The sequence below is a fragment of the Lissotriton vulgaris genome, chromosome 4_1 (genome assembly GCF_964263255.1).
Source record: "Lissotriton vulgaris chromosome 4_1, aLisVul1.2, whole genome shotgun sequence".
NCBI lineage: Eukaryota > Metazoa > Chordata > Amphibia > Caudata > Salamandridae > Lissotriton > Lissotriton vulgaris.
In genome coordinates, this window is record NC_141691.1 from 2,080,570,308 (window position 1) to 2,080,583,541 (window position 13,234).

A 13,234-nucleotide genomic window follows, 5' to 3' on the forward strand; every position below is an offset into this window, starting at 1 on the left:
AAGCCGTCGGGCCCAGGTGCCTTGTTTCCAAGGCTCTGATTTATGGCCACGATGACTTCCCCACAGTGATTTCTAGGGATTCCACTGTTCCTGGGGTATAATCCTCTAAAACCACGCCAGGGCTGGCATATATTTTAGAAAAATGCAATTCCCATTGCTCGCTTGCTATGGTACAACTGGTCGGGGTTAATTGCTTACCCATATCCCGCATCTTTTTAACGGCAGGCCAAAAGGTAGTGCTGCTCCCCAGGGTGGCAGCAGTTGTTAGTGCCTCCCATTGCTCAGTTAGTAGAGCAGCCTTCCTTGAGCTTGTAGCTGTTTTATAATTTACTCTAGCGGTCCTCACATCTGTTTTACTTCTCGGTTTACAGTTTAAAGCTCTACGAAGAGCTTTATTTGCTGCCGAGCAGTGACGATCGAACCACCTTGGCTCAAGGGCGGTTTGTTTGATAGGGACACTTAAGAGGGATTTAATAGTAATGCAGAGTTTAGAAAAGTCTTTTACTATTCTGCAATGGTTCCCATCATCCAGAGAACATGATTCAAGTAACGGACCATGGTTGCTTGTGATAGTGTCCGTTACTTGTTTACTATTTACCCCCCGCCATTTTAACCTCAATTTGTTAGTTGAAACCGTAATATCCCTTGCCCCCAGGGATCGAACAAGGGCATTCGTGGGGCCTAAGCCAATGTTGACCTCTAAAGCGTTATGGTCCCCAAAGGCAGTTTCAAGGATGCCAACCTTATTAACTCTATCTATTAGGTCAGAGGACATGAAAATATAATCCACTGTACTAGAAGAATCTCTTCCTCTAAAGGTTGGAATATAGATAAGTGGCTCCTTTTTGTCAACATCCATTATATCTATTAGGATGTGTTCATTAAGGAAGCATTCTAGTTCTTTGCCCCGTTTGTATGCCCTATCTATTTGTACATTGTTCGTTTTTGATGTTATAAACTTGGCATTAAAATCTCCTGCCAATATTGTCCTGGTGCTTATTTGATAATGGAGCTTTTCCTCTATTTTAGATAGTTCTCCGAAAAGTTCAATAAAATTCCTATTCGGAGTAGAGCTAAAATCGTTATTATAAAAGTTAATAAGATAGTATGGTACCCTTCGAGTATACTCAATTATTTGGATATTTGGATTGTTTGAATGAATCAATTTTATAGATCCTCCTATGCTTATCTTAAACCCTGTCAGTAGACCTCCAATTGGGCGGCCAAAGACAGGCTTTCTGGCATTGATACAATAGCAGTGGAAACCCTCTATATGCACCGCTGTTGTCGCCCAAGTTTCCTGGAATAATATTATATCCTTTTCGGAAATAACCTTTAACCATTCAGGATCAGAGACCCTTTGCTGTAATCCAGCAACATTCCAGCTTATGATCTTAAACTCCTTATTATGCTCCTTTGGGTATTCACTACCTTCATGTATTCCCAAATCATGGGGTGTGGCACATTCTTCTTTTCCGTAGAGCACTAATTGCCCCAACACACCCAATGCATTGACCAATCCTTGTACTGGTGTGGCATTTATCTCATCTATTTGTATGCTTCCTGCCTGAGCTTCGTTGATATTTTTGTCCCTAACACTGGCATCTAATGGGTTATTTTGAAATTCGAGTGGTAATGGGAGTCAGTCTACCATATCCAAAGTATTGAAGGCATCCAATCTATTGGATGTAGAGAACCCCCAAGTTGGATCCCTTGCTAAATGGGGTCTTTGAAAATTCCAATGATTGTTATTATTATTTTGCCTATGGTTATTTCTCCCCCATTCTCCCCAGTTGTTTCTCTGTCCTACCTGGGTCCACCCTTCGTCTAAACCACAATCATAATCATCATAGCATTGTTGTCTGGGATTTCCTCTTGGCGGGTAGAAGTATGAAAGGTGCCTTGTCTCAATGCCCTCGGTATATCCCTCATTAACCCAGGAACAAATATAATCCACTGTGCGAGGGTCATTGAAATTAATAATAACACAGTCACCTTGAACTCTCTTTTTCTCGTGGCCAACCCAAGGTACTCTTCGTACTGTCAGGATTTTACTTACATAGTATGATGGTAAAGGCCTATTATTATTCAGCCAGTGTGTAACCTTGTTAAGTAGCGACCAAGATGGCTCATCTATATTATCGGGGGTCTCAGGTACTCCTGTCATCACTACAACATAGGGGCTTGAACCTGGGGGTAGATTGGCTGCAAATCGTTTATTCTTCCCTTTGTGCCACTCATTTCCCTTATTTGCCTCTTTGGCTTTTTCTTTACCAATGGTGGAATTATCCCCTGCAATATTTTTGTTATTGTCTTGGGGTTTTGCAGTTGGGGTTTGCACCATTGGTTTTGTTGTCAAGTTCTTAGCCATCGGGAGTGCCTTAGAGTTAGTTATGGCAGTAGTAGGGGGTGGATTAGTTCTTGGTGTTGGCTGGGGAATTTTTTGCTGAGGAGGGGGTGGAGGTTTTAGGGGTTTAGCTGGGGGTCCTTTAATTATGGTGCTTAATTCATTCAGTTGTTTTTCTATTAGTCCCAGTCGTGTATCTATGGTCGCAAGATGAGCAGTGACAAGTTCTCCAACCTTCATTATTAATTGACTGTTGGAGGTACAATCTTTACACAACAGGGCTAGGCTGGGCGTTTCCCCAGCACATACAGGATCTGCAGTTCCTTTTTTACTCCCTTTTTTAAGGCTGTTCTTTGCTTGATCCTTCCCCTGCTTTTTCTGAACCTGAGGATTCCCCTTAGAACTTGGTACATTTGTAGCTAACTTTTGTGGCGGTAATTTTTGTACAGCCCCCTCCCTCAGACCTCTCAGATTTCTTGAAGTGATAGTTGAGTCATCCAGAGTATTACTACTGGTAACTATGGGTATGTCAGGAGTAAGGTTAGGAACAGAACGGTCCAAATTTATGTTTAATGTATCATTCACGATAGAGGTATTTTCAATATTAAAGATGGCTTGCGATGCCTCTATCATAACTGGGTCTAAACCATTGGCAAGATTTACCAATGGAATGGACTCAGTTACAATATCTAATTGTGTGTTAAAGTCCTCTATCAGATCTAAATTTGGTGACTTCTCCAGACTCAGTTGTAATTCAGATAATGACTGAGTAGCAGATAAATCAACAGTGTTTGGCATGCTGTGTATCTCCACTATGGCAGCAGGTTGATTAAGTATTCCAGGATCTCGATGGGGTGTTTTCGCATTGGCTAGCAGACCCAGTGATGACCTTTTTGCTTCTGCCAACTCTAAAGAAACGCGTCGATTTAATAAAGATATACCCTGGTCTATTGCATCATTTGCTTTCGCAATAAAATTATCAATGGGTCCAATCACCTTTGCTCCTCCAGCTGCAGTTTTGCTCCGGCTGCCCCTTGTGGACATAGTCACCGTTTAAACACAAACAAAAGGCAAAAAGTATATGTTACAATGGATAATAAGTTATTACTTATCCTCACAAGTCACAGGATCCAAGTGTAAGGGGGGTGGCCCGTCCCGTCCCCGGTCGTCCACGGACGGCCACAGACGGTCCCGCCCTTGTCCCGGGCTTCTCCCGGTCGCTCCCGCGCGCTCCCGCGCCGCGGGAACGCTCTGTCTGCTTTATAGTGCCTGGGATAGGATGGGGGGGGCGTATCCTGCAGGGAGAGCGCCCAGGTGTGTTGCTTGTGGGCGGGCGGTCAGGCGGGCGCTCCTGGGACAGGTAGTCCTGCGCCTCCGCCTCCGCCTGCTCGCAGCCCTCACAGGATACTTTACTTCTTCTGCTCACCCCTTAATTAATTACTCCTTCACAAAACGAAGCGGGACCCGCGGAGCGGGTTCCGCGAGTTGCGACGTGAAATGCAGAAGCGGGAGGGATTTTCTGCAAGTCTCCCCTGTCGGTCAGCAGGCAGCAACCAGTGCACGAGGGTGAAAGTGATCCCGCTGCAGCTCCAATCCGGCAGCCTTTTTACTCCAGTCAATTGGGGGCGTATCCTGCAGGGAGAGCGCCCAGGTGTGTTGCTTGTGGGCGGGCGGTCAGGCGGGCGCTCCTGGGACAGGTAGTCCTGCGCCTCCGCCTCCGCCTGCTCGCAGCCCTCACAGGATACTTTACTTCTTCTGCTCACCCCTTAATTAATTACTCCTTCACAAAACGAAGCGGGACCCGCGGAGCGGGTTCCGCGAGTTGCGACGTGAAATGCAGAAGCGGGAGGGATTTTCTGCAAGTCTCCCCTGTCGGTCAGCAGGCAGCAACCAGTGCACGAGGGTGAAAGTGATCCCGCTGCAGCTCCAATCCGGCAGCCTTTTTACTCCAGTCAATTGGGGGCGTATCCTGCAGGGAGAGCGCCCAGGTGTGTTGCTTGTGGGCGGGCGGTCAGGCGGGCGCTCCTGGGACAGGTAGTCCTGCGCCTCCGCCTCCGCCTGCTCGCAGCCCTCACAGGATACTTTACTTCTTCTGCTCACCCCTTAATTAATTACTCCTTCACAAAACGAAGCGGGACCCGCGGAGCGGGTTCCGCGAGTTGCGACGTGAAATGCAGAAGCGGGAGGGATTTTCTGCAAGTCTCCCCTGTCGGTCAGCAGGCAGCAACCAGTGCACGAGGGTGAAAGTGATCCCGCTGCAGCTCCAATCCGGCAGCCTTTTTACTCCAGTCAATTGGGGGCGTATCCTGCAGGGAGAGCGCCCAGGTGTGTTGCTTGTGGGCGGGCGGTCAGGCGGGCGCTCCTGGGACAGGTAGTCCTGCGCCTCCGCCTCCGCCTGCTCGCAGCCCTCACAGGATACTTTACTTCTTCTGCTCACCCCTTAATTAATTACTCCTTCACAAAACGAAGCGGGACCCGCGGAGCGGGTTCCGCGAGTTGCGACGTGAAATGCAGAAGCGGGAGGGATTTTCTGCAAGTCTCCCCTGTCGGTCAGCAGGCAGCAACCAGTGCACGAGGGTGAAAGTGATCCCGCTGCAGCTCCAATCCGGCAGCCTTTTTACTCCAGTCAATTGGGGGCGTATCCTGCAGGGAGAGCGCCCAGGTGTGTTGCTTGTGGGCGGGCGGTCAGGCGGGCGCTCCTGGGACAGGTAGTCCTGCGCCTCCGCCTCCGCCTGCTCGCAGCCCTCACAGGATACTTTACTTCTTCTGCTCACCCCTTAATTAATTACTCCTTCACAAAACGAAGCGGGACCCGCGGAGCGGGTTCCGCGAGTTGCGACGTGAAATGCAGAAGCGGGAGGGATTTTCTGCAAGTCTCCCCTGTCGGTCAGCAGGCAGCAACCAGTGCACGAGGGTGAAAGTGATCCCGCTGCAGCTCCAATCCGGCAGCCTTTTTACTCCAGTCAATTGGGGGCGTATCCTGCAGGGAGAGCGCCCAGGTGTGTTGCTTGTGGGCGGGCGGTCAGGCGGGCGCTCCTGGGACAGGTAGTCCTGCGCCTCCGCCTCCGCCTGCTCGCAGCCCTCACAGGATACTTTACTTCTTCTGCTCACCCCTTAATTAATTACTCCTTCACAAAACGAAGCGGGACCCGCGGAGCGGGTTCCGCGAGTTGCGACGTGAAATGCAGAAGCGGGAGGGATTTTCTGCAAGTCTCCCCTGTCGGTCAGCAGGCAGCAACCAGTGCACGAGGGTGAAAGTGATCCCCCCCCATCCTTTCACTATTCTCAAAAGTCCCTATAGAACCTTTGTATCCAATGTTAATTCTGTTAACGGATCTTCCTTTTAAAAAATACGTCACTTTCGGACACTCACAAGGGGGTTTCTAAGTGCCATTTCTTGGGATTGCAAGGCAAACAATAGTAAAAATGCCTTCAGTACCAGTTTGCAACAACTTCCCAGCACTCAGAAGTTCTTTAATAAATTCTAAATCTGCTGAATAAAAACAAGACACAATTATGAGGCAGAATATCTTGAAATATAAAATTGCACGTTCCCTGTGTGTGCTTCTAATCATTTGTTCCTCACAGGTACTTCATATTGTATCATAAAAAGAGCTCTTATCTGAAGTAGGGTAGGTCTAGTCCTTTTCCTTCTCTGCCCGTCCCAAATATCCACGAAAACAAGCAGAGCCTTTTCTGAAAGCCTTTGCTATTTCTGCCGTCATGGGACACAGTTTTGAAAAGAAGAAGTAGGGGAATGGAATATTTTTAATAAATGAAGTAGGGGCACGCCGTGCCCTTCCGATCCCACCCACTTTGACCACTGTTCAAGACTGACCAAGACGAATGGTCAGACTGGCTCATCGCCTCTGCTCACACCTGCCCTTGAAATGCAAGCATGAGCCGCCTCCTGTCCTAGAAGGAGTAATCCAGGGTCAGCCTCTAGCTAGTGCTTTGAGCAGTTGTCAAAGCGGCCCTACTTCTTTTATTGAAAAGATTCCATTCCCCCACTTTTTCTTTTCAAAACTGTGTCCCAGGACGGCAGAAATAGCAAAGGCATTCAGATAATTCTCAACTTGCTTACGTGGATGCTCGGGGACGGGCAGTGAAGGAAAGGGACTCTGTCTCTTCCTTGTTGCCCAGAGAAGACACAGACAATGTCCTCTTCTTTTCTGTGCTGGCAGCTGCCCCCCACTTCCTATTATTCCCTTTCTTTCTGTCTTGCTCCTCACTTACTGAAAACCGTGACTTGAAGAAATGGTTCACAACCTCTCTCTCCTTCTTTCATTTAGTGATGGAGAGAAATAAAAGGTTTCAAATATGAAAAATAAACACATAACTAAATAAAGCAAGCCAGAGTGGTGGTTGCAAAGTGGCCAGATTGGTTTTTATTCATATCCAAACACATCAGCCTCACTTTACAGACTTAGCAGTGAAGCGCTACTTTTGTTTTCTCCTCTTTCTTTCAACAGAATTGTTGTGCACCATTCCTGGATGTATTGCAATAACTGGTTCATGGGTGGATTGGAATACAAAATGGCTCTGTGTTTATGGATGTAAAGCAAGCCTTGCAACATCAAGTGGCGATTTTCCAAAATTCAAGATGCATCTGGTCTGAACAAGTAGGATGAAAATACATCAACTCGCCCTACTTTTTCAATTTCCATATCTACTGTTAAACCTTCTGATGTAGATATTGTGGGGCTTGCTTAAGACTTGTGTTACCTGATGTTATAACTAATCAGTATTTAGATAAAACTGACACTTTAACAAGTTCTGCAAAAGATTATGGCATGCTGATAATGGACCAAAGGTAGACAGGCTAACTTATTTAAACAAGCATTGGCATAGACAATAGGTCTCGCCTTTGGGTCCTTATACTGGTTTAGCCATGCAACAGTTGATGTTGTTGCACTAAGGATATTGTGCTGCATAACTAAATACTCATAAGGTCCCAAAAGCGAGACCTATTGGCTATGCCAATGCTTGTTGGCTTTGCCTCCAAGTTGGGGAGCAAACCGCTGAATGAGTTGATGGCAGTGCACACAGCTAAAAGTTCCCCCATTGCAACTTACAGTGCCAGACTCTGGGGAGAGCAGGAATACCCTGATTTGCAGGCATTGGAAAACATATTTTTGAGGTGGTTACTTGCTGTGCTTAGAATTACCTCGACCTATGTTTCCCGCACTGAATAGGGGTTAGGCTGTGTTACCAATGGCATTTGCCGGCAACCATTGCTTCTCTAGGGGTCCATATGGACAAAGCATGAAGCTGGTTTCAATAGGATGATCCTGTTACATTGCCTCACATTCAACAAAGCCCTTTATAGTTCTTGATTGTCTAACATAAAGAACCCATGCCACAGTTTTGACATGGCTGAGCTGTTTAGCAAGCCACGCATGTCAAAGCTCACTTTTATGGCTTATTTAAATATGCCAGAGGCAGCCGCGCAATTCTAGAAGTTGACTGTCAGGGATTATCTACTAATTCAACCTCCATCTGGAATAGCACCATATCTTACTTGGGTCGCAAGCCTATATGACATATATGTTCTAATAGGCGTCCCAACCCCAGGTCAATATTCTGATAAGCTTACACTATGTCAGGGTGGTGATTGTTCACCACAGAGTACAATTAATGTTATGTTGTTTTGCTAATTTTATACAGCATCAGGAAAGCTGCTGCTGCTCCCTACTCTGAAGTATGCCGGCGTTAGACAGTGCAGATCGTCGTTGATTTTCTTACAGTCTCTTTCCTCTATATTAGCTCACCTGGCTAAGCCAAATATATTCAAATATCGATTAAGTTGTGAGGATAGCTGTTCTAATAGCTGTTCTAATGGTGGGTATTTCAAGTTCTTGTACGGTCTTTTATCATAAACATTACATTATTGGTATGTTGAACATTGAATGTGTCTGGTCCAGCTATACAGTGTTTGGCATTGCACAATCTCTTATTTCTGCATTTTATATTTGTATTGTTTTGACATGTTTTCATGATGAGACCGATTACTGTGTTGAGTAATTTTAATAATTTAGCATGTTCTCATCATGATGAATATATATATATACCATTTACATCTATTTTATGATGTACTAGCAGCCCGCCCCGGCGTTGCCCGGGGCAGAAGGGGGCTGGGGGCAGCATCGCAGCAGGAGAGGCGCAGCAGAGCTGCCGGGAGCAGCAGAGCGTACTTACAGTGTTTCCTTGCTCCGGTTTTGTTGCTCCTGGCCGCTTCTGCCCACGCTTGTGTCCGCTGTTTTCCCCAACGTCCTGACTTTGAGTAAAAGGCTTGCGAGCACTCATGGCCCCCGCCCGTCCCTCGGTGCGCACCCGCGGCTGCTTCACTTACCTCAGTCGCCGCTCCTCCCCGCGCTGCTGAGTTTACCGCTCCACTGCTCCTCTGCTTCTCGCCGCTCCTCACCGCTTGTCCACCGCTCGCCGCTCCTCCCCGGCTGTCCGCAGCTCCTCCCCGCGCTCATGTCCGCCGCTCTTCCTCTTGCTCCTGAACGCCGCTCCTCCCCGCGCTCCCGATTTCATCACGCACGTCGCGGCCGGCGCTACTTTCAAGGGACTACTTTTTTTTTATTCCTAAATTTTTTAAAGAACGTATATTTTTTATTTTTATATAGTCTTTGTCCTTCTGCTTGCCCTGAGGTTTTCAAAGATGTCTTGGGTGTTTGGATTGCTGGTGTACTTTTCGAGTTTACCTGGCTCAAAGGACACAGTTCTCTCTTTATAATAGTAGTATAGATTTGTTCACTGGGGTCTTAAAAATATGCTGCTGTACTATGCTTTTCTTTTATCTTGTTTCTTTTAGGGTTATGTTTTATTCAAATAAATATATTTTAATGATAGGATAATGCAGGGTTTTAGGGGTCTTAAACATTTGGAGGTGTTGTATACTTGTTGTACTATTTGCACTGCAACACCACTTCATGTTTTTTATTTGAAGTTGACTTTCTTAGCCAAATATACTGCTATTTTGTATTTTGTATAATTTGTTTAAAATAAAATCTGAAAATCTTGCAGTTAGATAATGTTTCTTTTTCTGTATTGGCTTGGAAATATGAAATATTATCTTTATATGTGTGTTTTCCTTGATCTTGCACATGCTCATAGAGATCTTGACATTCTTGAATATCAGAAGGCATCTCATGGTGAAGAACTACTCCTATAATATGGTGATAAGTGCTGTTCGTACCAAGCAATCGCTTACCACCAAGGACAAATAAGAGCGCCAATCAAAACTGTCCTGTGATCCGGCCCTATGTTTCATAAATGCCATTGGGCATGACACAGTACTTTAATTCCTCAGATGTATGACTTTCCATTCCCTTCTGTTAACATCAGCACCAAAACCTTCCTAGAAATGTCTGTATCACCCTCTGCATCAGGCGCGTCATCTGGAGTCGCGTAAGGTGTTCTCAAACCTCTTTCCTGAACACTAAACCAAAATAACATTCTGGATTTATTAATCAACAATTCAAATAGATAAATCATACATTTCTTTATGGAATTGATCCCACTCTCTTCTATGTACCCTAAAACTAATTTTTTTTTATATGCAGCAATGTTACTGGACCATCAGAGGATGGCTCTGGGTCAATTACTGCCACCATGGCCGCCTTCAAGTCTAATTCCTTTAACGATCCAGTCTTAGAAGATGACACCCTGACAGTGGGCACACCAGTCTACATTGGTATTTCAACTACATTCCCTGATGGAGACACATTTACTCTAAGGGCAGAGAGGTGTGTGGCTTCCCCCAGCATCAACCCTGCTGATCCCAGCGTTGAACTAATATCAGGCGGGTAAGTGGCCATTTCTGAATACGGATCAACCTGTCTCCTCCTACAATAACATAGTCGCTCCCTATTCCCAGTGGAATGTTAGCACTTCAATATGATCACAATGCAAATAATCGACAACCCTGAGTATCAGCAGAACATGTTATTGATAAATAAAAAAGAGAAAGAAATGTTGAATAAAAATAGTAGAACTCAAATGACAGTAAAATGAAGGTAAATACATTTATTCAAATATTCATTAACAACCAATGCGTTTCTTGGTTGGAATGGGAATAGACACGAGTACGTTAATATTGTATTATGTGCATGATGGCGACTCACATGACACAGCGCCCTCTTCTTAAATGATAGTGGTGAATCAATTCTTCATGGGAAAAAATGGAGTAGGTTTTCAATCTTATTTAATTGCAATTCCTTAAGGAAACACCATGCATGACCTCACAGTTTAGACATAGAAAGATATAAAGTTTATGTAAGCCTGCCTAAACCTACTGAAAATGGTGGGGGGTGAAACCAGAAAGATGGTTTTCAACTCACATAGGGGAAATTGGAGGAACATTTTGGAGATGTATATCCTGGGAGACCTATGTTCTTTGAACTTTGAAAAGAAACATTTAAAGGTTACTACATATGTTGCAGAGTTAAGACGGGTATCTAATACTTGGGAGTGTGTGAATTTATGTGACACACTAATGCATGATTAGTATGAAGCACAAACAAACCCAGAATTCAGGAGCACCTTTGAGTTGATAACCCTAACCTCAGGGATGTCACAGAAATACTATAAGGTATAACACACACTGCATCGGGTGTAATGGAGGTGCAGCCTCCCACTGAATATTCTGCTTGTGGCAGAAAAGGTCAGGCTAAGCAGCCAACATCTTGAGGTGTGAAAAGGAAACAAATCAAAAGCCGACGGTCACAATGCCAACTTAAAATGTTTTAGATGTGTTTAAAAGTGGGCATTTAGAAGAGATGCTTCTTCCCCATTTACAATTATTGGCAAGAGTGTTTTGCCCAACAGAGAGAATCACTAATTATGAATTACTAGAGATTGACCTTGCAGGGTCTTAGGTTTTTATTAATTAAATGGAAGAAGCCAGGGTAAGATTTACTGTATGATTAAATAATTTGTCTAGAGTTACCTGAAGTCTATTTTGGTAGAGTCACAAAGGCTCCCTATTATTATTACCTTGTATTGATTGTATAAAATGATGTTTAAACTGCTTCTTCTGAAACCTGTATACTGTTATGATCTATGTCATCTAACTAGATCGAACAAAGTTTTATTGATTGATTGATTCATTGACCCTGCAGGGTAAAACAGGGACCCCATCCTATCGGATAGTATGTTTATTGTGCAAATTCCCTTTAGAAGGTATTCTACAAAAGGGAAGGTTTATATCACCAAAGAAGGGTGACATTTATTGGGATGTAAACAAAACCTGTTGTGTACAAAGTTTGCCCCGCACCTAGCCTCATGAGGAAACATTCAGAAGAAGTATTCGAACGAATAGCAGGATAAGGGGTTATAAAAACCATTGTGGTCACTGGATGGCTTGCATCTGTATCTGTAGTAGTGGCTAAAAAACAGAATGTAGGGTAAATGGTATTTATGCAGTGTTACATGACCTAAATGCTGGATTGTCACCCTATCCCAAACATAATGACCTTCTTAGGATGATAGGTGATGCTGGCTATTTTTTTTTCAATTCATGGTTCAGTCTGTACATACCAGCATGTTGAGCTCCACCCAGTTCCCAGACATCTAAGCCTTCACTTGTTACACCTCTGGGGGCATACAGATTTCACTGAATACCGTTTGGGTCGGCTGTGGTTGCCGTCACCTTAAAATACACCACATAGTGCTTATTGGGAGATCTTCTCAAAGTTATATTCTTTCAGGATTACATTCTTACATATTTGATATTCTGATCTACAGACTTGATATTGCTGAACACATTAACAAAGAGAAAGGTGCTAATTCACTTGAAGGCTCAGACCATTCCATTGTTAAAAATAAATGTCAAATTAGTGTGAGATCAGTTAACTACATAGGAAATATGATTATCTAAGAAGGCATTACACCTAAACAGGACCTTATCTTGGCAGTCAAAGCAGCTCCTAGTTCCACTGATAAAGATCAGCTTACAAAATTTTTAGGCCTTGTTGAGTTCTGTTGCTAATTAATGAAAAACATCCCTGATACTCTTCATCCACTGAGAGTTATTTTAAAGAAGAGAATGAACTCTATTGGAATGAGGAGTGAATGCCCCTACTTTTGGATGCTTGATATTCATAGAAATACAATGCTCACAACTGATGCTAGTTCAAAAGGACTAGGTGCCATACAAACACAGAATCTAGGCAGGAAAGAATGTATAGGTGCTTCTGCATCAATGGCAGTCAAATGATTGTGAAACACCTATTCGAACGAGAGGCGCCAGCTTATTCCTGGCTATTAGACAATCCAGTTTTTTTGGGGGGGTATGCAGTTTGCCATCCCTACTGATTACAAACTCCTTATCCATGCATTTACCCCTAAAGGGTCAGATTGTTCCACCCCTACAATAGACAAATGTTAGATGTTTATTACTTTGTTATAGAATATATATCTGCTGTAATACATGCAGTTCCACTGTTAATAATCCTTACCTCTCTAGGTTTTTGCTACTGAGGAGAGTAGCCTGGATGAAGATGTGATTCCAAATGCTGAGTGGGAACGATGCCTAGCTGATGGAGAGACTTTAGTAAAAGTAAAAACCTTTAGGAGGGCAGGTCTAAGAATATTTCAGTGGTTCCATGAATATGAGTGTATTTGCTTCTGGATTGTGAATAAATCAATACTAGCAAAAGGGAAACAAAAGCCAAAACATGTTTTGTCACTTATTAGTCATAGTCATAGTCATAGTCATAGTCTCTCGTATAGCGCACAAATCACAAAAGTCTCAAGGCGCTTACATTCATTGATTGCTTCTTCTGGGCTTAGAAAGAACATCCATGGCGTTCTGAAGTCAGTTATTGATAAAGGTGCTGTTATACAGTTTCACAACATACCAAGCCATGAGCATTATAG

The 13,234-nt window shown here is 44.2% G+C and overlaps 1 pseudogene across 1 annotated transcript in view; it reads left to right on the top strand.

Moving 5' to 3' along the window:
• The window catches only part of LOC147725076 (uromodulin-like), a 221,853-nt pseudogene that overhangs the window by 192,699 nt on the left and 15,920 nt on the right, over positions 1 to 13,234 (top strand). The window contains exon 5 of the transcript XR_015295281.1: positions 9,919 to 10,161. The product of XR_015295281.1 is annotated as a uromodulin-like (transcript). The remainder of the gene's footprint in view (positions 1 to 9,918; positions 10,162 to 13,234) is intronic.